This window comes from Hyaena hyaena, unplaced genomic scaffold (genome assembly GCF_003009895.1).
Source record: "Hyaena hyaena isolate Hyena2069 unplaced genomic scaffold, ASM300989v1 scaffold_62, whole genome shotgun sequence".
Classification (NCBI taxonomy): domain Eukaryota; kingdom Metazoa; phylum Chordata; class Mammalia; order Carnivora; family Hyaenidae; genus Hyaena; species Hyaena hyaena.
Genome location: NW_024080694.1, coordinates 97,833 through 113,360, shown reverse-complemented (window position 1 = coordinate 113,360; position 15,528 = coordinate 97,833). Strand labels below are relative to the sequence as shown.

The following is a 15,528-nucleotide window of genomic DNA, read 5'->3' as shown; positions in this document are numbered from 1 at the left end:
CCTGAAGGTAATACATTGAAGTTACACAATATGAGAAGGAAAGAGAAAAAAGAGTAGGGGAAGCAGTAAGTTGTCAAGAGCTGCAGCACAATATCAAGAACCTAACACATATGTCATTGGATTCCAGATGGAAAAGAGAGACAGATTAGAGCATAAAGAATATTTAAAGAAATAATAGATGAGAAAGGTACAAAACTACAGATCCAGGAAGCTCAGAGACCATGAAGCAGAAATATGAAACATACGCGCACTCACTCCTACACATATCATATTCAAACTATGAAAACCAAAGACAGAAAAAAAATCTTGAACAAAGCCAGTGGGAGAAAACCTACTCTATATATAACAGCAAAGACTTTTGTCAGAAACTATGCAAGTCAGGTGATAATGGAATGACATCTATACAATACTGAAAGAAAAAATGTCCACTAAAATTCCATCCCTGGTGAAAATATTTTTAAAAATTACTGTGTAATAAAGACTATTTTAATCAGACGAGAACTGGAATAACTCACTTCCAGTGGACCTAAAGAAATGTTCAAGGCAACTCGTCCTTCCAGAAGAAATACACAAGACAGAAATTTGAGCCTATATAGAGAAAAAAAGTACTGGAAGTGATATAAGTGAAGATGAATATAACATTCACTTTTTCTTATATTTGAAGTTCAAACAGATGACTTGAAAGTATAAACCAAAACCAGCAGTGGTGCATCGTGCAGGTATAGCGTGTGTGAAAGTGAAATGCATGACAAGAGTACAAATACAAAGGATGGGAGGGAGGATCTGAAAGTGGACTATCATTTCAGGTATTTAAACTACATTTGAAGTGGCGTCATGTTATTTGAAAGGAGATGCTGATTCGCTAAATGTATGTTCTAAACACTAGTGTAATCACTGCAAGCCTTTTTAAAGATATATAAATAATAAGCCAACAGTAAAGATAAAATAAGTCAGGCAGAGAAGGACAAATATCATATGTTTGCACGTATAGGAGGATTAGGAGGAACTTGACGGAGGAACAAGGGGGAGAAGAAGGGCGGAAATGGTGGGGGAAAGGGAGAGAGGCAAACCATGAGAGACTCTTGAATGCTGACAAAAACTGAGGACTGATGGATGTGGGGGGGAGGGGGGGATGGGCATGGAGGAGGGCACTTTGGGGATGAGCACTGAGTGTTATGTAGAAACTAATTTGACAATAAACTATTTGTAAAAAAAAAAAATAAAAAAATAAAAGACGGTTTTAAAAATTTAAAAAAATAATAATAAAATAAAATAGGATGGATAGCAGTAAAAATATTTTCGATTTTTTTTCATTATAAGAACCTTCATGGTGAAAATTTAAAAATACGGTAAAATATATTAGCAATGCAATAAATATTTTTCAAAATTAAAAAAAAAATAGACTCATTTAAAAAATACACAGTGGGGCATCTGGGTGGCTCAGTCGGTTGAGCGTTGGACTTTAGCTCAGGTCATGATCTCAAGGTTCGTGAATTCAAGCCCCACATCAGGCTTGCTGCTATCAGCCTGTCAGCACAGGACCACTTTGGATCCTCTGTCCCCCTCTCTCTGCCCCCACCTCGCTTGTGCTCTCCCAAAAATAAATAAATATTTTTAAAAAATACTCAGGGGGCACCTGAGTGGCTCAGCGGGTTAAGCATCTGACTTCAGCTCAGGTCATGATCTCACAGTCCGTGAGTTCGAGCCCGGTGACAGGCTCTGTTCTGACAGCTCGGAGCCTGGAGCCTGCTTCAGGTTCTGTGTCTCCCTCTCTCTCTGCCCCTTCCACACTCATGCTTTGTCTCTCTCTGTCTCTCAAAAATAAATAAATGTTAAAAATAAAAAATAAGATACTCAGTAATTTCAAACGAATACAAAGTAAGGGGACAAAAGGTAAAGACAGATGAAACAAACAGAAAATAGCAAGATGGTGCATATTAATCATACCATATCAAATAATTAAAGTACCTATAAACCATCTAAACATGCAAACTAAGAGGCAGAGATTATTGAACTGGGTAAGAAAACAAAGCCCACTTGTATGTTTTCCATACTTTTATATGGAAAGACATGGAAAGAGAGGATGGAAAAAGATATAGCATGCAAACACAAATTTCAAAAATGTTGGTGTAGCTACGTTAATGTCAGAAAAAGTAGCCTTTAGAATGAACTGCACTACCAGAGGTAAAAGGAAGCCTTACATGATAAAAGGGTCAAGTCTCCAGGAAGACGTAAGAGTCCTTAATGTTAATGTGCCTAAACATAGAACTTGCAAGTACATACAATAAAAATGGGCAGAACTATAAAGGGAAATAGGCAAATCCACAGTTAGGATAGGAGTGTTCAACACTCCTCTCCCAGTAACTGCGAGAACGAGTGCTCAGGAAATGAGTCGAGGTAGAGGAGAGCTGAGCACCATCAGACAATTTAACCCCATCGACGTTTACTAGAACCTCCCATAAAGTTTGGCTTACAAAGCAAAGGCATCTTTAATATATAGGTATATCAGAAATTGGAATAAGCAATCCCACCAGGTAATAAGTTCTCTACTGGGGGAAGGTGTTAGAAGACAGCTTGATGTTTGCACCAAGATTTTATAAATAGGAGAGTAGCTTTCCAACTTTTAAAGCTAGAGAACCATTATTCAGTTAAGCCATGGGGAGAAGCAGAAAATGGTAACAGATAAAAGGAGAACCTTTTTCTCCTTTTAGGGGAACAAAATCCCTATTGATGTATCCTCAGACTTTATAGGGAGCCTGCGGTACCACTCAGAGATGTCTAGACCACCACTACACATGGTTTTGAACCACCAGATAAGGGGGTTTGGCTCGGACGTGACCCCTAAAATACTTTCCAACCCAGACTGGCAACTATCATTTGCCATGCCCTGACTCTTAAAACTTCTGTAGTTCTTGTTCAATAAGTCAGGGTGGGCTCTGGAGTAAGTCTGCCTGTGTCTAAGCTCCTCTCTATAATTTAAAAACCTTATGATCTAAGGCAACTTCCATAACTCTTCAACCTTGATCAGGAAAATGGGGATACTAATAGCATCTACCACAAAAGATTGTTTCAGTGAATATTTGTGAAGCATTTAGAACAGTATCTGACAGGGGCGCCTGGGTGGCTCAGTCGGTTAAGCATCTGACTTCAGCTCAGGTCATGATCTCACAGTTCGTGGGTTTAAGACCTATGTCAGGCTCTGTGCCCGGACAGCTATCTCAGAGCCTGAAGTCTGTTTCAGATTCTGTGCCTCCCTCTCTCTGACCATCTCCTGCTCATGCTGTCTCTCTCTTTCTCTCAGAAATAAATGAAAAATATTTTTTAAAAATTTTAGAACAGTATCTGACACACACATAATAAATGTTAGCTGTTATTTTTTCCAGCAACACTTTGTTTGTTTTTGCTATTGTTTAAAACATATTATTTTACAGACAACATGGAAATATTGTCTCGTTTCATAGATGAATAGCATCTTATCCCCAAACATGAAAGAGGAAAAGTCTCCTAAACTCTGAAAGGGGAAATTACATCAGTTTAATATCATAAATGATGTTTCATCAAAATATGAACAGAACGGATCAACTTGAAGTGACCCGAACCAGGCAGACACAGGAGCCACACAGGTGGAGAGGATGGAAAGTTCTCATAACTTTAGTACAATCAAATACAACTTTAGAGGACTTTTTTCTCAATGAGAAAAACTCCACATCGACTCTCTCCTCCCTCCTACCAGCCAAGCTTGCCTACTGGAGTCCCGGTGTATATTTCTTGACCTAAGTTTAGAAATTCAACTTGCAGCCTTCACGCCCCATAGTTGAGGTGAATGTGACCATTTAAATAGCTGCCAAGTGCAGACATCCAGCACCTCTTTTGAAGACAATATCCGATCTCGAGGAAAGTACGGAAACACTGAAACCACGCACTTGAGCCAGAACTATCCCTCCCCCCAGTGCCCTCACACACTGTATTTTAGCTAGATAATATTTCACGAAACTTAAATATTACATCATGCTAAAATGTCCTTCTTAGGATAACTCTGGCACAAAAATAGGTATTCAGTATTCCATAGTGATTGTCTCCCAAAAAAGCAGTTTGTAGTTGACATTTTCTGGATTGGGCCACTTAAATTTGCTTCCTCCCAGTGCGAGGAAACCAGAGGAGTGGGCTGGGGAGTCCCAGAGTCAGGCTCTGGCGAGGAGGGCCTGAGTCGGAGGATCAGGGGTGCGTCATGGAAAAAGCATACAGTGTGGCTTGTGTGGTTCTCAGTCAAGGCCGTCTGCTAGTTCCCTCAGTGGCTTCAGCAAGGACCACAGAAGATATGTGACAGTCATAACCCAGGCCCCAGCTTCTGGTCACAGCCCATCGCTGGACCGACGACTAGACATCAGCACCTTTTGCGGGTTGCAAAGAGCAAGGGCTTTGGGCCTAGGTGGATGGTACTTCAAGTTTAGTCCTGCCAGTTAGTAACTCTGTAATCAGAGGCAACCTAACCGCAAGCCTTTCACTTTGTCATCTTATTCCTCCCACTCTCATTGACTGAACTAGTACTATGTATATGTTTTCTTCCTAGTTCTCTTTGTACAAAGTTAGTATTGAATATTAAAAATTACACAGCTAAAGGATGCAAATAAATCACTTGGTAGTAAATTGAAGGATACCTCAGAAATTAATCTTGCCTAATTTGTCTCTGGATCCAAGGTCTAAAACTGTACTTTCAGAATACTTTCTGTGTTTCCATATTCCTTTATGTTATAACAACCTGGACAGAATTAGTACCAATAACTATTTACCGATAAAAACATAGTGATCATACAAATTGTGATAACAGCCTAACGGGAATCATGATGTTCTTTGTGGGACCTGATCAATTGTGGGCACATCTATTCAGAACAAATCAGAAATAGGGTTCTTTTATGCAGATTGTAGTTCTTTGCATCTCCCAACCTAGCACCATATCTGCATTTTTCCATTTATTACACTTATGACCATCCATTCATTTGGATACATACCTGCTAACAGGAAAGTCAAGGAAGGCTTTTAAAAAAAGGTAAGGAAGAAAAATTTTAAATGGAAATAAAATCTTTGTTCTCTTTTCTGTGAACTAGGGAAAGATCATACTGATTAAGTACAGCCAAGGACCACTCAAAGTAACTTTTCAAGTAAGGTGCTCTACACGGACTGAGTTTGGGAATCACCATTGGATGGATCTAAATCAAGCAGTTTCTAGAATTTGGCAACAGCGAATGTGTCTTGTTTGTGAAGTTACATAGTTGAAACCTAAAAAAAAAAAAAAGATTATGCATTTTGTAGTTCCCCCCCCCCCTTTTAAAGTAACCATTTCTTGTCCTTCAGGCCTCTCTCCAAACAATCCATTTGGCCAGTCACTACCCTCTGCCCCTCCCTCATTATTCAAGGCCCTCAATAATAGACTTAAACTGCAAACCTCCATCTCTCATGGTATTCTGCTTTCAAACCTTTATGAAAAAATGCAGCTTTTACAATATTACCTGGGGTTAGTTGGGATAACTCACTGCATGTCTTATCCCAATTGGCTTATGTGTGCAGGTTGCTGAGATTTTAGGAAAGATATTTTAATAGGCCAATAATCTTTAACAGGCATCCTAGGAGACCAGGCATTCTCCAGAAGTTCCCTGTGCTCACTCTCCTATGCATGCAGTTTAAAACATGCTATGCTTTCTACTTGTCATGTCCCAACTTACCTGCACTGGCTGGTAAACGCCTCACATCCCCCACAACTTGGTTCAAGCAACATTTCTCTGCGATCTTCCTTTCTTCATGTTTGTTGGTGATGTCTCTGAACTGCTTTGTCTGTGACTTCTGTGGTAGGCAGAGTAACAGTCCTCCAAAGAAAGTCAAGCTGTAAACCCGAGAAACTATCAATATATTCACTTCCATGTCAAAAGGCAGGTGTAGAGGCAATTAAATGCTGGGTCTTGAGATGGAGAAGTTGTCCTGGATTACCCAGTGGGCTGAACGCCATCACATGAGCTTTATGAGGGAAGGAGAAAGGGAAGAGAGTGTCAGAGATGATGGGGGCAGTTAGGATGAGGCACTGAAGCAGAGGAAGGGATCACCCAGAGCCAATGACTGCAGGCAGCTTCCAGAAACTAGAAAAGCCAAGGAAACACATTCTTCCCTAGAGCCTCCAGAAGGAACACAGCTCTGCCAATACCTTGATTTTAGCCCAGTGAGACTCATTGCAGATTTCTGATCTCCAGAACTGTACATAATAAATACGTGCTGTCTTAAGCAAAGTTTGTGATAATTTGTTACAGCACCGTTAGAAAACTAACACAACTTCCAAAAGACTGTCTTGGTGAATAAGACATCAGTTTAAGTTTTTTTCCTCTTGCTCCATTGTCAATTTGCCTATAAATTCTAAGTCTGGGGAAAATAAGGGCTCAGTAAATTAATGATGATTGACAAATAAATAAATGCCCGGATGATTCACTGGACATTTCTTGCAAGCATTTCATCAAGGATAGGATAATACAGTAGACAGAGCTACAGACTCAGGTCAGAAGCCAGCATTCATGTTAGCTCCTCCACCTGGGTGGAGATGAATCCCTTCACCTCTCTGATCTCAGCTTCTTTGCCTGCAAAAAGAAACCAAGATTTTTTTTTTTTTTTTTTTGGTCCCCAAGCTAATTCTCAGTCATAAGATTATGTGACCATATGCCAGGAAATTTTTGGAAGACATGTCTGAACTGGGTCAGGGGTTGGACTGATGACCTTACAGGTCTCATCCAGCTCAAAGATTCAATGACACAGACACAGCAGGGCACATCTTGTGTAGAAAGTAACTCGAAGACCACTGATTTTTCAGAGCCTCCTGGGGGGGAGGGGAAGTCCTCTGAGAGCAAACAAAGGCACCAGTAGCTTTAGGTCAAACCCTGCTTCTGATTCAGGCCAAAGGCAACTTGAATGCCACAAAGAACATCAAAGGGCAGAATCTGGCCCTGGAACAAGACGGATGGAGGGGAAGTCATGATCTGCAGTAAAACAAATAAATAACCTTTAAAATCACATCTGCAGACGGTCTAACATTTTTAAATGCTTTCCAATAAGCCTCCCTGGTAGCTTGCCACAAAGCCTGTCCAAGAGGATTTACAACAGATGGGGGCAGGGGATTGCAGCCCAGCCCTGATGCTGCTCCTAACCGTTTGGGTGACCTTGGGCACATCATTGCACCTCTGTGGCCTGTACATTTCTCTTTTCAAAGTGAGGGGACTGAATTAGATGACTTCTGACCTCCTCCCTGGCTTCAAAATCTTACCACCTTGGCCCTAGCACTATTTATGGATTCTCAAAAGCAAAGTGGTTAGTTTTATTTTAAAAGGCAGACACTTACAGGATTCTGCAAAAGAACTCAAATTTAAATTTAAATCCTAGCCTTGGGAGAAGGAAGGGAAGGGAAGGAAGGAAGAGGAAAATGGGGAGGGTTACATTAGCGAGTATTTATTTTTTCTTCTTAAAACCATTTCCTCATTGTTTCCCGCTGTTGATACAACTGCTCAAAACCATCCATGACCAATGTCCTTTTAAATGACCCCACTCTAGCTAAAGATACATAGGTCAGGCTTAGAGCTGTTGCTCTCTTTCTGGGCTTAGAGGGACCCGCAGGCTTGGGCCTCCCAGGCATGAAACCCAAATCCCAAGATAATTCTTAGGACACTTAATCTTCTTTTGTCCTTGGCTTTTCGGCATAGGAATTCAGCAAGATGGAACCCTGAGCTATCTCCCAGATTCCCCATTTTAGGGTAGGTCTTGAAATCATTTATGATGTCACTGTTTCCACTGCATTTTTTTTCCAGACCCTTTCCTATATAAGCCAAAGTTGTGAGAACAAGAACTTTGAGTTTCTTGAAAAAGGCCCAAGTGAAAATCAAAAAGGGGGCAGGGTTTACATTTACCCGATGTTAAACGGTGTTCTGAGTTTGAACTTGAAGAGGTTGAAAATTTTACTGAGACCTGACTTCTACCTGCTCCCCAGTCACCATACAAATATAGGGACAACTGTGCCCAGAGGCACATTTTGAGGTTCGAGATCCCAGGATATACTTACCAGGAAAGAATGGAAGAAAATTATACAGACAATAAATGTTCAAAGAGCCAGTTATAAATAATTCCATATATTTGCAGATTGCGTCAAAGCAGTATTTTCCAAGGTATGGCATGCACACGTATATAAAATATGCAAAAGAATTTGAAGCAGGACATGTGTGTGATACATTGACTGTTCTTACTGCTTGCTTATGGGCATCCCTGTTCTTAGTGTCCTGTCTCAAGAAGAAAACCTGTGAAGCTTATTGTGAGGAGGACACCTATTCCATTACCTCAATGATCTACCCACTTGCAAATGGGTCCCCTAGCTTACCCTGTAGCAGCGTCACCATGGCAACACCCATCCCTCAAGTCCTACTCAATATTCTTCACCCTACACCCTACACAGTATCCCTCTTTTCATCTGCATCCCTTCCCTTAACTTTCTCAACACTCCTGTGTTCCTAAACCAGCCTTACCTCTCCCTGAGTTTCCCCAGTCCCTCAACCCTGACCCTATACAACCTCCTCAAAAAAAATAAAATAAAATAAAAACCTTTTCCTAAACCCCTGGCTCTTCTTCCTCAGTCCCAGCATCTCCCTAATAGCAGTGCCTCATCCTACCCCTCATTATAAGCCACTGACACCACACTTCTCAGTCTTTACTTCTCTCTACCTCAATCCTCCCTTTCAGGTTAGATTTCTCTTTCAGTGGGTCAACGCACTGCCTCGTGTCTTCCTCTCTTTTCCATCTTCCTACTTTTTGATCCAGCACCTTAGAAAACTCCTGCCTGACCCCGAGACTCACTCCTGTCTATTCTTTTCTAGCATATATATTGGGCAACTCTTATTCTTTGAGCTATGATTCTTCCTAAATTTCCCCCTGTCTTTATTTCCTTTCCATTAATTTCCCTTTACAAATAAATTTATTTAAATTTTTAAAGTAAGTTGACTTAAAGAAAGAATATTTACTAAATATTAAATAATAGCGCATGATAATATGGATATGGCCCAAATTTTTGATGATTTTAAATGAATGGCAACTTGGCAAAGATTACTGTAGCATTACAGGATATTTTCCCACATATTGTTTTTCATTTGTCCTTGTGACATCCAGTAACAGCAGGGAGAATACGAGTAATTAACCCGCTGTTGAGATAAGGAAGCAAAGACTGAGAGAGTTTGGATGAAATGCCTAAGATCAACAGCAAGTCGCTGGTAGATCCAAGACTCAAATGAGAGCCCACCGACTTCAGGTCCCCTGCTCTGTGCACTTCCTGACGGTGACACTCTTCCCTTGCAAATGCACTTAAATATGAATCTTTCTCAATTCAAGATACAAGATGGAGACCTTAGAAAAGGGTATTTGCCAGGAGTAAAATGAAGAGGAATTTTTAAAAATTTATCTCAGGTACTTTGAATGCATGTCAAATTAAGGAAAAGTGTGATCTATAGCCAAGGAAAAGACAACAAATCACCAGAATATAAATAAGGCTCCCTTACAGAAAGTGGCAGAAATATGGAACACAAATTTAACTCAAGGGAAATGATATAAGACTCCTACATTTTCAAATATCAGATGCTTGAAAAGAGAAGTTGCTAAAAGATGGGAAATGCAGGTTCTGAATGGAGTCACTTTCTAGGAATGTCATGGTCACCACATGCCAAGCCCCAACAGATACTAAAACAGCAGGGGGGTGGAGAGAGGGGAATGGGGTGAGCCAGGTATTGACTGGGCTGCAAGCACAGGCCCAGCAGTTGATTTGGACACAGAGGAGAGTGGGCCTGAACAGAAATGGCCTTAGACAAAGCGTGGTGTTAAACCTGAACTTCATGGAGAGTCTTCACGCATCATGATGAAGAGTGCAGGTGACGTAGGCAGAACTGGCCCAGGTTTAAATCTTAGCCCTCTCACCTCTTTTCCAGATATATTAGCAATGTGTCTAACATCTCTGGGTCTCATCTGTTCACTCTTAACACGGTGGCAACAACAGTGCCTGCCTCCTAGAGCAGGTATGAAAACTGTGTGAGACAATCCTCTTAAGAATATGAGCACAGAAGACGTCCAGTTAGCTGCAATAGAGGAATAAGACAATCACCTAAAAAGGGTGAAGACCTAGAATGACATCTGGCTTAAGAACAACATTCAAGACTTCAAGGCAGTGGAATAATATAACCCAGCACCAGAGCAAATATTGTTTCCAACCTAGAATACTACAGCCCTCTAAATTCTCAGTCAAGTGTATGAGGAGATAAAGATATTTTTAGACATTCAAGGTCTCAAAATATTTCCTACCAGACAGCTTTACTCAGAAAGCTTTGGAAGCCATACTCCATCAGAGTAAGGGGAGTCAGACAGGGAAAAGATCCAGAAAATGGGAAATCCAACTTAGCAGAGAAAAAGAGGTAATTCCAAGATGATGCTAAAACGAACTCCAAGTTCACTGTGGTAAGCCAGTGTGGAGAGCAACAAGATGAAACTGAAGCAGGAGACAGAGGAACCCGGGAGGATGCCTACAAAGTGGGGGAGGGGTCAAAAAAAAAAAAACCAAAAAACCTCAACTGACATATTACTTCATGCATTTGACAATAATATTCAGAGTTTCACCACCTGGAAGAGAGTTTGTGGATGCATTTGTGACAGTTGCATGTAACAAATGAAAAAGTAGGGCAATTTTTATCTCCCAAAACACATACCAACATGGAAAAAAGAAAGAAAAAAAGAAAATATCATAATATCACACTATGTGGCTCAGCCATAAGGAATACATCGTCGATACTAATTTAAACACTGAATATTGTTATAGCAGGACAAGGTGGGGCGTGCTCAGTGTATAGATGTATAGAAGAGATTGAACTCCTTATCTTCCAAATAGGAAGCCAAAGACACATATCCAAAAATGTTAAATCAAGCAATTATAATATGAACATGTTATTAGGCAACGAGATAAATAGTAGAAGAACAGGTCAGATGATTTTAAAAATAGTGGCCTCTGAGTTTTATAATAAGCCTTATAGTATAAGATGAATTTTCAAATTCTATACATGCATTTTTTGCATTTTTAAAAGAAAATGAAAAATAGCCTAATAGAGTTTCTGGCATAAAGGAAATACTCACTAAATATTAAACTATTATTATTGTTGTTAATATTTCTCAGGAGGTAAGTCCCAGCAATAGCTGGGCATTGTCAGGCAAACTAGTAAACCAGAATCTAGAATTTGCCAGGCTTTTAGTCAACTGTCAGAGGACAGAAACCATTTTTCTCCTCATTTATGGTCTAGCACTGTCCCCTACCCCACTCCAATGTAGCAGAGAGCTGGTACAAATAGATAATCAAAGCACAGTCATGGAATGAATGAACAAAAGAACAAATGCATGAAAAATACAATATTCCATTGTTAATATGGGGTTAACTCAGTCTACAGGTACAGAAAATAAAGTTAAAATGTTGACTCTGACTAGATCTTAATTCACTCTCTTAAGGACCAAGCACAAGAGTCAATGGCAATTGTAATTCCCTGATTTAATATTTAATTTTAATGAGCGATGCAATTCATATATATCATGTCCCACCAACTTGTCTTCAACACCTTCCCAACCCCCAGAATCTTGAATTTCCCAAACCTTGTTTTATAGAGACCTGAAAGCGGACAAAGACAAGAAGAGTGGGCAGGAAATAATATATATAAACTAGTCAAAACTCTCTAAAATGAAAAATGAAGCACAATTTCAGCTCTCAGGAATATGATAAACAGGGCCTGCCAACATTTCCCAGGTACATCCTCCAAAGGAAAAGGACACCAGGACATTCTCAGCCCAACACGTTCAGTTTTGTGTCACAGGCTGACAAATATGACACCCTGGAGCTCTTATTGTCTGTAGAAGTCATAAAGACACCAGGCGGGAGCTTTGGCACAAACTAACTTTCTAAAGCATGCATCTTATAAAAATAAGAGTTTAATTCATGTGTTAGATACTTTCTGCCTTCCCTTTGAGATCTATTCTCCACACATTTTTCATTCTGCTAGCCTGGCCAATATGGATGCAAGCTCTTCACCGTCTGGCTTCTGGTTGTGAGGTGCAAGAGGTCAAGGGACAGAGGAAGTAAGTTCTTGCTGCTGATTGCCAGCTCCACCCTTCACACACCCACTTCTCTCTGCTGCATTGGCTCTGTCCTTAAGTGAAGCAGCCTTCTCTATTCAGATCTTCCCCTTGGCCTTCAGACCCGGGGGTAACGACAGCTCACTGCTGTTGACAATCCTGCATTCTTTCCTGTTCATTTCTCCAAACCTTTGCATAGAGTCACTTTACAAACCTCTCCTCCTGCTAACCCAGGGTAAGTTTGGTGGCTGTCTCCTGCATGGCTAATACACACTTGATTTGTGTAATGATTATGTATTTAACATAAGCTACCAGGACTTATCACATTGGGGGATTGTCAGTAAGCGCAACTTTTCATAAATCCCCATTCTTCTGGGGAGACTTGTAATAGTCTACCAATGCAAACTGAAGCCCTTCCAGGTACCAGAAAGCCCAAAGATGTGGAGATGTAAATGGATTTAAGGTCAATGATGTCAATCTCTGGAGGGCAAATGCTGGAATGAATAAGCTAGCAAGAGAGATGATAATAAGCAAGTGGGATGTATGAAATCACCATTTGAGAGAGATGCATTTGCTGGAGATAACAAAGACTAGGGAATGGACATGTAGTAGGTGGCTGAGGTGGGGAAGAGGAGGTAATGGTTAGAGCCAAGGACACCAAAGGCTGAATGATCATAGTCATAGTGATCCAATTTCATGGATGCTGAATTTGCCAAGGATGTATCATGCAGAAGAGAAGAGAGGAAGACGTAAGCCAGATACTCAAGTCATCAATCAATTAACAACAACAACAACAAATAACAGACATTTATATGGCACTTATAATAGGCCAAGCACCATTCAGAGTTCCCATCTACCCTATCCCCATTTTAAGAATAAGAAACAGAGTCCCAAGGACATTAGCTAACCTGCCCTAAATCTCACAAATAAACAATGGCAGAGCTTGGATCCTACCCAAGCAATATGATTCCAAAGGCTATGTCTTTCACCACAAACTTCCCCTCTTGTGCTAAAAAACAAAAATGAAATAATAAAATATATAATTAAAGCCAACACTTTGGAAGCACTTCCTCTATACTTCTGTGTCTCTGTACTCCGTACCTGGTACTTTTGGGTACTTTTGATATGCTTAAAAGCAACTGGGATTTTTGAAGTAGGAAAACACATCATGGGGAGAGGGAATAACTCCTTCACCCTCAGGCCCTATGTTATGTGGGGTGTGGAGATGAAACAGCCACCAATGGAAGGCTTGCAAGGGAAGCTGCTTCACCAGGTGACAAAAGACTTTGCTCAGATCAAAGAGGTGACAGGACTTTTCAGAAAGAAATTCGAACCTAGGGGACTTGTTCATGGCTCAACCATGAATTTCAGGAAAACAGATTTTGGAGGGCAGGAAGAGGTAGGGATAGAGTCAGATTTGAGAAACCTAGAAGCATGTCCATTGACAAAGGATTAGGTGGGAGCCTTGGGCCCTGACTGTGCCTAAGGAGCAAAGGATGGGGAGTGTGAGGGGCAAGTTCTGGAACTCTGGGAGCATCTGGGAGTGACAGAAACCCTAGGTGGTGGAGGCACTTTATATATGCAAGGAGGCCAGTCCCTCAGGGCAACTGATTTGGTCCACAAATGTGATTCACTCATCTATATGGCCCCGGTGTCTGGCACCTCGCATGGTTTACAGAACAGCTGGTGCCTATTTATCCCTTACAAGGCACGACAAGGTCCAGCACTACCTGGCCCCTACCAACATCTCTTACTTCATCTTGAATTACTACCCTCCATGTTTATTTAACTCCAACCACACTGGCTCCACTCTATTCTCCAAACACACCAAGCTCTTTTCTGTCTCAGAGTTCACATACTTACGGTCTCACATCTGCCTGGACTTCCCTGACCCACTGCCAACCAGTTTCTCACATGCCTGGCTATTTCTTATCACTCAAGTCTCTGCTCAGATATCACCCCTTCGTCAACACCTGGCTTGACCCCAACTTTAACATCTCACCCCATTCTCCATCCCCTCCTCCTTCTTTAGTCCCTTCATACCACGTATCACTAACTGCTTATTTGTTTATTAATGTGCATATTGTTTTTTAAAATATTTTCTTTCTCTCTGCGCTAGAATGTCCATGAAGGCAGAGGCATAATCTGTCTTGTCATCAGCACTACCCGAGCCCTTAAAACAAGTAAATATTCATTGAGAAAAGAACACCCGACTTCAAAACATTTTGCTACAACACTTTCAAAAATTGAGTATAAGTTGTATCAGAAAAAGTCCTCGTAATGTTGCATCAGAAAAGCCTTCATAATTCCTGAAGCCCTCGAAAGCCTAGCAACATTAAGATTTGGCTCAGTATTCCCAAGCCAGCTCCTCATGTTCCATCTGCAACAAAGTGTGTGGGTTCGGTGGCCGTGGCTGAATGGCTTATAAGGGGAGTAAGCAAATATTTGGCAGGCTCATTTGCCAGAGTCATTGCCACTGATTAAAAGGCAATTAATTATGGGAATTAAGGAGAGAGAATAGCCTGCATGTCCCTGGGCCACCTTTTTCTGAATGACTCGTGCAGCCCAGCGCAAGTCAGGACATCAAAGTAAAAAATAAACCCTGTGCTCTGAAGCCACACCGAGGCTTTGATAATAAAACTGATAAGATGGCAGGTCATAGATAAGGTGACCTGACTGTAGAAGATTTTAAAGGACATGACTTTGAACTTCAAAATGAACAGAGGAAGAAACAGATTCTTAGAATTAAACGACAAAAACATAATACTTAAAAAAAAAAAAAAACCTGAACCTTGGGTTAAAGAAAGCTAAGATTTACTGCACTGGGAAAACCAAAGAGAATCCATGCAAAGTGCTATCATGAGATGAAGCAACCGAGATAAGCCCTTTCCAGCTCTGAATAGAGGGTAGTAGTTTGAAAGCAAAGGGGGCTTTGCTTTGTCTCTTCCATTTGGTCCATTTGATTTTTTTATTTTCTGGTCAACTTGACCTTTGAGTCTTACTCTAGTGATTTCTGACCGAGTTGTAGCATGGAAGCCTAAAGCTCTGTAAAATAAAACTCATTTGATTGCACTGCTTAGCCACCATGAAATTCCTTCACTTGTCCCCTACTTTAAAAAATATTTTTCCCACCTCAGTCAAACCAAGCCAGTCTTTTCAGTTCATGGCTATAAACAATAGCTTCTATTGCTTTAGTACCTTCCAAAATGAAGAAATGAGTTTAGCAATCATCCATTTAGTTCCCAACTCTGCGTAAGCCCAAGAATGGTGAGTGACAAAGCTGGCTGAAGAGCACAGGTACTTAGCGACAGGTCAGGGAATCCAGTGCTGAGTCAGGCGAACCTGAGTTTGAGGCTACCTCCG

At 40.8% G+C, this 15,528-nt stretch overlaps 1 long non-coding RNA gene across 5 annotated transcripts in view; it reads right to left on the bottom strand.

The window, feature by feature from the left end:
- LOC120231760 overlaps positions 1-15,528 on the bottom strand; it is a 176,530-nt gene that overhangs the window by 87,901 nt on the left and 73,101 nt on the right. For all 5 annotated transcript variants that reach the window (XR_005528409.1, XR_005528408.1, XR_005528411.1 and 2 more), the window contains exon 2: positions 5,721-6,009. This is a non-coding gene — a long non-coding RNA (uncharacterized LOC120231760). The remainder of the gene's footprint in view (positions 1-5,720; positions 6,010-15,528) is intronic.